The sequence below is a fragment of the Pimephales promelas genome, chromosome 21, assembly GCF_988280905.1.
Source record: "Pimephales promelas chromosome 21, fPimPro1.hap1.1, whole genome shotgun sequence".
NCBI lineage: Eukaryota > Metazoa > Chordata > Actinopteri > Cypriniformes > Leuciscidae > Pimephales > Pimephales promelas.
Window position 1 is genome coordinate 2,224,509 of NC_142789.1, and position 10,619 is coordinate 2,235,127.

At 35.7% G+C, this 10,619-nt stretch overlaps 1 long non-coding RNA gene across 1 annotated transcript; it reads left to right on the plus strand.

Moving 5' to 3' along the window:
* The first annotated feature begins 2,236 nt into the window (after nucleotides 1-2,236).
* On the plus strand, nucleotides 2,237-6,086 carry LOC148969661 (uncharacterized). Its single transcript, XR_016148506.1, has 3 exons — nucleotides 2,237-2,414; nucleotides 2,912-2,992; nucleotides 3,324-6,086. It is a non-coding gene; the product is annotated as an uncharacterized LOC148969661 (long non-coding RNA).
* The last annotated feature ends 4,533 nt before the right edge of the window (nucleotides 6,087-10,619 follow it).

Genomic DNA, 10,619 nt, shown 5'->3' on the forward strand with positions numbered 1-10,619 from the left:
TGCTACCATTTTCAGAAAGTGACAAACAGCAGTGACATTTAAGAGAGAATAATGTCACCATCCCCATCACCTGTCCCTCCGGTGCATAATTGCACAATAATTCATCATTAAAACATATGAATCAAAGGTGCTGGGACAAAAGCACAATACAGTGGCCCCTTGGGGTCGAACGAGGAAATCAATGAAGTGCTCATCTGCCCGACTCCAGCGTCCCACTGGCTTTGTCACGAAGAGCCGACAGACGCATGTCAAGTGAGGGACGGGAGGGACGCACCATCTGGTGTTCTCCATAGCGCACCAACAGGGCTTATTTTAGTTTATTTTACTTCACCACTGAGTGTCAGAGCCGTGAAAGCATTGATGAATAACACAGAGCGCTTCCTAATGCGAACACGCTGACATATTACAATGCTTTGCAGCCTTTATGATAATGTGATGTCCTCTGGGACGATTCGGGCACACACACACCCCCTGCTATTCCTTAATAATGTTTATGGGTAAATGAATCTGTCAGACCCATGATCCGCTGTGTTTGTCATGTTTGTATCACTTTATGTTAAAAGATAGCTCAGTCATAGATTGTTTGGCTGGTTTGAAAGGCTTTAATATTCCTATTTTCCTAGAATTGTTAATAGGCAAAGTCACAAATATGTCCTTGCTTAAAGTTTGAAACACAAACAAACACTAAATACTGACCTTTGATTGGTAACTACACACACACACACACACACACACACACACACACACCTTTAAAACATGTGTGGAGAAGAAGCAATGACAGGAAGGTTTCTTCAAGAGATCAATGGATTATTACAAAAATCAATGTTTCTAAATGCAATTTACATTTCTGACACCAGCAAAAGATATAACTGGCTTAAAATATTTTTTTTTTGTTCAAATACTAATGTGCCTAAGACTTTTGCACAGTACTAGTATATATATGTTTCAGTTTCACATTTTAGAAAGAAATACCGTTCTTACTTCTTGATATCAATAGTTCTGACAATGTTAATTTCTGATAACATGAATGTGATTGTTACTGTAAGAAAGCCATTTTAGATATCCGAAATTACTCTCCTATAACTATTGATATCAGAAATAACAAATGTAACATGTTAAAGTACACTTACAGATATCAAGAATGAACATTTCAACTAGTAAAAATTGAGTTCTCGATAATTATCAGGAATTTACATTTTCATTGTAAAAAAATATTTTCATGATTTATAATCACAACATTTTTTATTTTGTCAAATCAGCTTAAATAATTCATGTAGTTCAGATAACATAATATTTTGAGTTTCTGACGATTAATTCATTCTCCTTCATTGTGTTAACTTACTTTTTCCATTTCAATAAACTTAAAATTTTAAGGCAACCAGGTTACTTACTTTTTAAGTTAAACCAACAATATTTTTTACAGTGTTGATATAAAATTAATATCGCAAAGGCCTCACGATTACACTCACCAAATTTGAAGATGACCAGGTTAAAACTGTTGGAGTTTGTTAAAGTACGAGGCCTGAAAATGGCAAAAACTGCACAAAAATCTGAGAGGAAGTTCAAAATGGCTGACTTCATGTTGTGTTTAGGGGTATGCTCCAAGAGACTTTTTTGTAGGTATTGGGTCATTACACGTATGTACCAAATTTCGTACACGTACGTGAAACGTAGTGGAAAGCACACTCCGTTGAACTTTTATAGGTGGCGCTATAGAGCCATTTTGCCACGCCCGATTCTGAAACCTATATCAGATATAAATGTCCGCCAATTCTGATGCATGTGCAAAGTTTCGTGAGTTTTCGAGCATGTCTGGGCCCTCAAAATATAACTAGATTTTTACTATGAAGAATCTGAAAGCTAGATCTATCTATAATCAGAAAGCTCTATAAGCTCTATCTAAGCCCTTCTAGCTCTATCTAGAAAGCTAAATCTAAAATATCTTCAACTGTGTTCTGAAGATGAACGGTCTGACGGACGACATGGGGGAGAGTCATTAATGACATCATTTTCATTTTTGGGTGAACTAACCCTTTATATATTATTATTAAGGGTTTTAATAATAAAGGTCCTGTATTATGCCCCGCCTTTTCACAAGATGTAAAATAAGTCTCTGATGTCCCCAGAATGTGTATGTGAAGTTTCAACTAAAAATAGATCATTTTTTTACAGCATATTTAAATAATCATTTTTGGGGGCTCAGAAAAACACGCTGTTTGAGTGTGTGCCCTTTAAATGCAAATGAGCTGCTGCAGCCGGCACAGGGGGCGGAGCTTCATGAGCTCGCGCTCAGTCTCACAGGACAATTTCACCTCACAGAATGATGATAATATCAGAAACTCTCAGTAACGGTGTTCATTTCCAGTCGGACAATAATGCCTACAGATTCAGAGTGCTGTATAGAGATGGAACAGGTATAGTTTAGTAGTTTAATTACGGTTATTATAACGTTTGTCATCTGCTTATATGTATCCATTATTTATTATTAATAGCCTACAAGTCTGCTGTTTCGGACCAGAGGTCCGAATGATGATCAAACATATACTGATGAGTTTCATAAAGTTTATTGTACATCACACAAAAGATGAAGCGTCAGTTTTTAACTTCAGAAAATCACTGTAAGACCTGAGTAAACACAGTAAGTTGAGGGAGCGTTCCTGTGGGCGGCGGACGTTAGTCAAGAAACTGATCTACTGACGTCATTAAAGAAGGAAGTCGTCGAGGGATGTAGTCCAAACGGGCCGTTCGATGTTGGCTACTTCTGTTAAATAAAATATCTGCTTGGCATTGAACTTTGAGCTTTATAATTTTACAGATATTATTTATACTCTAACAACAACATTACACACTAACTAAAGTTTGAAACATGGGATCATAAAGAACGTGACCTTTAAATCTCTATTTTGAACAGTCAGGTGTGAGCAGAGATCATAAGAGCAGTGTTCCCCGTGGCTGAAGACAGATGCTCACCCGTCATGTGTTTCGCCCTCAGGTGAGCTTCTATTCACACACTACACAAAAGCCTTTTTTGTTGTCATATCAGGACATGGGCTCTACTTTTCTTTTTAAAACCGTTCCCATGGAAACAAGGCGCAAAATGCACTTAATAGATATTTCTATTGCAAAACTGGTGGACATCCTCAAAAACCGGAGGGTTTATTCATCAGTAATGATGACCAGTGGACTGTACACTCTCACTTAACACACATCACGGTCTTTGTTTCTATCGCTCAGCCCAATTGTGAGCGGTCTCTCCTGTCATGTGCACTCATATGGTTCCAAGTGGTCTAGTTTAGGCTTGTCTGTTCTTTTTACCCATCTAGACAAAAGAAATCTCTCCCTTTCTGCTCCTCCGTGACCTCGCTGTCATCCCTGCACACAGCGGGCCTTTCTGTCCGTCATGTGGCACTAACACTATCAATAACCGTGTCAGTGGGGTAAGTCCCACAGGCTATGCTCAACCCCTCCGCCCCAGACCCAAACCAGGCCCAGCGTGAAATCTAGGAGCCCAGGGGAGGGGTGTGTGTGTGGAAACAGCACGCGACACACAATGAAGGACCCCTGAAGAGACACTCTTTTGACCACCAGACCGACCCGACCATTGACTTCCTCCTCCGCCAACTGTGCCTTCATCACACCATCTTTGCCTTTGTCAACATTCGGTGGGGTAATTATTCCCTCCTTTATGAAAACCAGACGCCATTTGTTGCACAGAACAAGCATCTGATTAGCAGGGCAAGCTAATAAAAACACTAATTTAAAACATGCGCCCCAAACACATAAATCGTAAACGTTACAACATCAGGGCATAGAAACTATCTAAAAAGTGTTGGGGACACATTATAAACTAGGTGGTATTAATTAATTAGGTAGCATAACATTTGTCCAATAGCTCTCGCTGAGAGACATGGTAAGTGGCCGCTAGCTAGATTAGCTCTTTAATTAGTCCACAACCAAAGCGCTGGCTGGGAGAATCTTTGGCGAAAAAAAACGTTATGGGGAAAAACATTTAAAAATGAGCTTTTGTGAAAATAAAACTAAAAAAAATATGAAGAAGTACACTTTAGTGTACACTGTAAAAAATATTGTTGGTTTAACTTAAAAAGATAAGTAACCTGGTTGCCTTAAAATTTTAAGTTCATTGAAATGGAAAAATTATTAAGTAGTTAATATAATATTAATATATATATATATAGTTAATACAGTGAAAGAGGTTAATTTAATCACCAGAAACTCAAAATATTAGGTTTTCTGAACTACATAATTGATCTAAGTTGATTTGACAAAGGAAAAAATGTTGTGGTTAGAAATCATGAAAATATTTTTTGACAGTGTATAATAAAAGTCCCCCTGTAGTCGATAATTTAATCCCATAAAACTCATCTGTGATTATTAAAAAATTATTTTTAAAAACGTAATGCCTTAAATTAACTACTATGTAACTCTACCCTCGCCTCATTTAGTATACGCTGTTCTATGAATATGTAAATGAGCCCCGCCTCCACTCACTCACTCAGCTCAGAGACCATCACACGTTGATCTGATTGGTTACAAGGTCGTTTGTGACGTCAGAAACACCAGCTTTGTCATCGGTTCACTTCAGTTTTAAGGAGAAAAGTTCTCTGTGGTAAAAAATCAAGCTTTTAATGTTGTTTATAATATTACAGCAGAATATGAGAGAATTATGTAAATGATGTTATGATGAACTACACGCCACTTTCTCCATTGACGTTCTGAGTTGTTGAAAGCGTTTCTAAGGATACTGATTTTAGAAGGAGAACGGGAACATTAGCAACACATTATTAGCTGTTTGATAACGTAGTCAAGTGTCATATATCCCGCATGTCTTGTCTGGACTGTCCGAATGTTGATTGGTCTATCCAGGTGTATCTTGTTTCCTCGCTTGTTTGGCCTGTGTATATAGTGTTTCGTTTGTTCTTTGTCAGTTGTTGAATGTGTCGGTCCCTGTTTTTTCCTTTGCTTTTCCTTTGTTTTATGTGTTGCGTATGTTTTGTATGCTTGTTTCTTTATTATATACCCCTACATGTAGATCCATGCTTCAGCCTGCTTTCTCTGGACATTCAAGCAAAAGGCTAATCGTATTAATTAGCCTACCGTTATGTGTCCGACATATAGAGTGACACATAAAACCCATTAGGCTACCATTGTAGACGAGCCTGATAATTATCAGATTGCTGATAATTTACTCGCCCCCATGTCATCCAAGATGTCCATGTCTTTCTTTCTTCAGTCGAAAAGAAATTAAGATTTTTGATGAAAACTTTCCAGGATTTTCTCCATATAATGGACTTCAATGGGGTCCAAACGGTTCAAGGTCCAAATGAGAGTTTCAGTGCAGCTTCAAAGGGCTTTAAGCGACACCAGACGATAAATAAGGGTCTGATCAAGCGAAACGATCGTCATTTCAAAAATAAATAAAAAAGTTTAAGTTTTATAAGAACAAATGCTCGCCTTGCTCTGTTCTGTGATGCGCGTTCGTGACTCTCCTGTTCAAACACGTCCATCAAAATGAACTAATCTTCTTCAAGTTATTTCATTCATGCCATTCGTTGAATTAACCAAATGACTCAAAAAAAGATTTGCAAAAACATAAGCAAAGTGAACTAATCCTTTAAGGCAAAAAAACAATTATTGACTACAAGGGGACATTAAAATCTACTATAAAATAACTTAAGTGTAAACTAAAAGTTTTAAGACATATAATGCATTAACTGCAATTAATTAAAAATGTATTTTAGTTTAATTTATATTTAAATACAATCAGCTGAATATTTTTGACAAACTTAAACAGGCTCTATATATAATCTTTAAATATTCACTTTACACTTTACAATTAGGTCTCATTCGTTAACATTAGCTGATTAACTATCTAAATACTAACTAAATAAAAATTAGACTAAAATTATATAAATAACTAAAAATTGGGCAATACATTTGTTACAGTTTTTATTAATCTTTGTTAACATTAGCTAGTTAGTTCAGTGCATTAACTAATGATAGCATACAACTTTTGATTTTAATAATGCACAGTAGGCTAAATGTTGAAATTAACATTAACAAAGATTATTAAAAAAACAAGTATTATTATTGTTAGTCCATGTTACTTAATAACTAATGTTAACAAACAAAACCTTATTGTATGTTACCAAAATTCTGTACTAGGCTACGAACAAGCATTACTAAAATATACTTAAATGTATTTTTTTTTCCTATGGAAATGTATTTATCATGTGTTTAATAAAACATATTTGTAAATACACATTTGTAATGATGCAGTTTATTACATTTAGTACAATTGAAATATTTTAACTTAAAATGTGATGCTGATTAACACCACAGCTGAAATTATACTCAAGTATTTGCATTACTCAAAATAAGCATACTTCTTTAAAGCACGACAAAAGATTAAATTTGACATTATTACAAAGTGCATTTTTAAAAGCATACTTAAGTGTGTCAAGACACATGAAAGTGCACTCTATTGAAATACATGGATTTTATTTCATCATTATTATATAACCTGCAACTTATAACCTGTAATAAAACTAAAATTTATACTTTTAAATAGGGCTGTCAAACAATTAATCGTGATTAATCGCATCCAAAATAAAACTTTGTGTTTACATAATATATGTGGGGGCACTGTGTATAATTATTTTATAAATATATACATATATAAATACACACACATGCTTGTATATATTTAAGAAATTTTTTCATGTACTGTATATAGATTTGTATATAATTTGTATTATACATAAATATAAATATTTTATATATAAATAATATTTTTTTCTTAAATATACATGCATGTGTGTGTATTTATATACATATAAAATAATTATAAACAGTGCACCCACATATTTTATGTAAACACAAACTTTTATTTTGGATGCGATTAATCGTTTGACAGCCCTACTTTTAAGATCTGATGCAGAGCACATTTAATAGAATAAAGCACACTTCTTTTTCACAAAGTACGTGCTTCACCAAAAAAATGATCATTCTGTCGTGTTGTTTTAAAGCTTTATGATGTTCGTTCTTCTGTGGAACATAAAAGAGGATATTCTGAGAAAAGCAAGTCACCGAAATGGTTTGGTTTATTCTGTAGAAGAAAGAAAGAAATGTTTGGGACGACTTGAGGGTGAGTAAATAATGACAGAATTTGATTTTTTCAATCGTTTTAACGCTCTATTTGCTGTGAAATACACAGTCAGCATGTTGCAGGGTGAGTTTTCCCATTAGACTGAATGGAGTGTAACCTGTGTCTGGCAGGACCCTCTCACACACAGATGGTGATGTTGCTGGGGGGAGGATGGATGTAATTTGGGGATGGATGAGGGAGTCTGTATATGTGAACGTGTGTAGCCCAGGGGCACAGACATAAACACACACACACACACACACACACAGCAGACTGACCTAGATGAAGTCAGAGCTGTCAGCTGACTCTGTGCCTGGCCGTTCCCTCGCTCTACACCCAAATGTGCGGCTACTGTATTCACGGGATAGAAACAGACATGGACTGTGGCTAATCTGCCCCCCACACACACACACTCCCTCACACACACATGCGCCGAACGAGTCATCCGCACCGCTCCACTCCTGGCTATTGTATGAAGCTTTTGTCTGGTGTGGGGCGACCATTAGTGTGAAGTGTGCCGGGACTTGTAAATACACACCTGTCATCAAAAACTCTACTGCCACTTGAATTCGTTCAAATGTGAGTTGAATGAATCAGGCTTAGTCCTTTGTTAACCCATGGACACATACAGCGAAAACTGCCTACATAATAATCTTCATTTCCAGATAGCAGAAAAGGTTGATTAAAGAATGTGAAATTGAATCAGCTTATGACCTCAAAGCTAAATATAGCAAACTGCGCAAAAGGGATTATGGAAACATCAAAGAAAAATGAAAATGCAAGTCACAGTCTCTGTCATTTTCTGCTGTAGGTCCATACACACACACACACACACATTCAGAATTTAAAATTTCCTACATTTTCTATGTTTATATGTAGATGCAAAAAATAAGGTGAAAGACTGAGGCATTTTCAAAACATCGGCTTACCCAAATTACCACAAAAACAATCCTCTCCTAAGACTCTAACACCGCATCATGTGATGCTTTAAACCTCCAAGCGTGGAAGGTTCATATGCAAGCCCTGAATAACACTTACGTAAGTGAATAATCCAGAAAAGTTTTTTTTTCAAGGATGTTATTAAACATTCTCCTCTGCAGTGTCATGATGGGACATTATGTGAATGATTCGTGTCTTATAAACTGCTTCATCATCTGTTTGAACAGAGTGCATTGTGCAACATGCGTTCATTTATATGAAACAGCTTCTTTATGTTTTAACTGCTATCTGCAACAGGATAAGTGTAATCCTCACGGGAAACTACTGTTCTTGTGAAATTATTTTGTGGTGAATTGGACCAAGTGCTTTTCCTCATCTCAGAGCAACTGCTAAATGTGCTCCCGTACACTCAGAAAAAAAGATACAAAAGCTGTCACTGGGACTGTGCCTTTTCAAAAGGTACACTTTTGTACCCAAAGGCTGCATATTAGGTACCTTAGTGGTACATATTAGCACCTAAAATGTACATATTAGCACATGAAATGTACATATTACCACCTAAAATGGACATATTAGCTCATGAAATGGACATATTAGCACCTACAATGTACATATTAGCACTTGAAATGGAAATATTAGCTCATGAAATGGACATATTAGCACCTAAAATGTAAATATAACAACCTAAAATGGTTATATTAGCTCGTGAAATGGACATATTAGCACCTAAAATGTAAATATAACAACCTAAAATGGACATATTAGCTCGTGAAATGGACATATTAGCACCTAAAATGTAAATATAACAACCTAAAATGGACATATTAGCACCTAAAATGTACATATTACCACCTAAAATGGACATATTAGCTCATGAAATGGACATATTAGCACCTAAAATGTAAATATAACAACCTAAAATGGTTATATTAGCTCGTGAAATGGACATATTAGCACCTAAAATGTACATATTAGCACATGAAATGTACATATTACCACCTAAAATGGATATATTAGCTCATGAAATTGACATATTAGCACCTAAAATGTAAATATAACAACCTAAAATGGTTATATTAGCTCATGAAATGGACATATTAGCACCTAAAATGTACATATTACCACCTAAAATGGACATATTAGCTCATGAAATGGACATATTAGCACCTAAAATGTAAATATAACAACCTAAAATGGTTATATTAGCTTGTGAAATGGACATATTAGCACCTAAAATGTACATATTAGAGCCTAAAATGTACATATTAACATTTAAAGTGTACATATTAGCACCTGAAATGTACTTGTAGCACCAAAAACTGCCCCAGTGACAGCTTTTGTACCTTTTTTCTGAGAGTGTAGAAGCCCAAACAATTGTATTTGGTTTCTATTCGAAGAGAAATTCTTGAAAATGTAAGGATCATATTATATAAACCAGTCTTTTGTTCCTCACACATTTGCATTTAAACTTTAACGTTTATGGTTCCACGTTGAAAGCAGAAGTGAAGTCATCTCTGTTTCCCAATCTGTTACTGAGGACATGCTTCTTGTCATATGATAATGTATCCAATACATTTCTGTTTTGTTTTGCATGGTCTGAGACTAATGTGCTGTTTTTTACATCATACGTCTCGAACCCAGAGCAATTCTCCGTTTGCTGCCCTTAAATGTGTTTCAGATGTGACTTTAGTTTCGCGAATGAATTGTTCATTTGAACAGAATCTTTTGAACGACTCAGTTGAACCGATTCGCAATTTGTCAAAATGCATCACAGGAGCATTACTAAACAAAATGAATAAAAGGAGACCTTTTTGTTCTTGTCTTCTGTTAAGTATATAAATATAGACAAATTATTGTTCACATTTTCGCATAATTTGACCAAATTAAAGCTTGACTAAAGATGATGCACTGTTCAGTAATATTTACCTTGATTTTGATCAGCTTTCACGTCTCATATTTCACCTCTTCACTTTATCAAGTAAGCCTATGTAACTGGGCTTTTGTCCCCCTCTGCGTTGTGTTATGATAATTTGAAAAAAAAAAAAAACTTTATTAGTGGTTGTTGTCATAATTTGAGAGAAAGTGAACAAATAATAGTCACACAATAAGTTGGCTATGGTTTACGCTGTTCGAATCAACAGTTTTTAACATGTAATAGGCTAATTAAGAGAAACATTCATTTGAATTAGGCTACATATAACTTAAACAACACGTTAAATGATTTCTCGCTAACTTTGAGTGACGAATTAAACGGGCTGGTGAATCATTTTTCAACGGTTTTTGTTTTGCAGTGAAGCGTTCGAACGAACCGATTCATTCATATGAACCGTATTTCCCAACGCGGCGTTCAGAGACGTTGAAGTCGCGTTCAATGACCGCTGAGTCTGCTTTTAAAGGCTAATCCACCGAGCTCTAATTGGTCAATTACATCCACGTGTAGGCGGGAACAGGAGCTATGTGTGGTCGAAAGACCTATCAATCATCATTGTGTGGACACGCCCACACCTCTCTCAGT